The following is a 652-nucleotide window of genomic DNA, read 5'->3' as shown; positions in this document are numbered from 1 at the left end:
GTCCGCAGAGGCCCTCCCCGCGGCTGCAGATACCGCCGGCGCGCGCACCTGCGGCTGCCCAGACACACAGGGCTGCAGGCGCCGTGGGGCAGGGGGGTACCCTGGGCAGGGGGAACAGCCCAGGTAGGGGTGTGGGGCAGGGGACTACCCCATGCAGGTGTGTGGGGCAATGGGGATACCCCAGGCAGGGGTGTGGGGCAGAGGAGATACCCCTGGGTAGGGATATGGGGCAAAGGGGGATACCCCTGGGCAGGGATGTGGGGCAGGGGGACACCCCAGGTAGGGATGTGGGGCAATGGGAATATCCCAGAAAGTGATGTGGGGCAGGGGGGTACTCCTTGCAGGTGTGTGGGGCAATGGGGGTACCACAGGCAGGGGTGTAGGGCAGGGGGGGATACCCCTGGGCAGTGATGTGGGGCACGGGGACACACCTCATGCAGGGGTGTGGGGCAGGAGGACACTCCAGGTAGGGCTGTGGGGCAATGGGGATACCCTCAGGCAGGGCTGTGGGGCAGGGCCCAGGGCAGGGGAGATGCTCCAGGCAGGTATGTGGGGCAAGGGGACAGCCCAGGTAGGGATGTGGGGCAGGGGGGTACCCCATGCAGGTGTGTATGGCAATGGGGATACTCCAGGCAGGGGTGTGGGGCGGGGG

The 652-nt window shown here is 67.9% G+C and overlaps 1 protein-coding gene across 1 annotated transcript in view; it reads right to left on the bottom strand.

Annotated features, from left to right (window-relative positions):
- ABHD11 (abhydrolase domain containing 11) overlaps window positions 1–652 on the bottom strand; it is an 8,145-nt gene that overhangs the window by 5,893 nt on the left and 1,600 nt on the right. The window lies entirely within an intron of this gene.

Source organism: Charadrius vociferus, unplaced genomic scaffold, assembly GCF_000708025.1.
Source record: "Charadrius vociferus isolate BGI_N301 unplaced genomic scaffold, ASM70802v2 scaffold636, whole genome shotgun sequence".
NCBI classification, from domain to species: domain Eukaryota; kingdom Metazoa; phylum Chordata; class Aves; order Charadriiformes; family Charadriidae; genus Charadrius; species Charadrius vociferus.
This window is presented reverse-complemented; position numbering and strand designations above follow the sequence as displayed.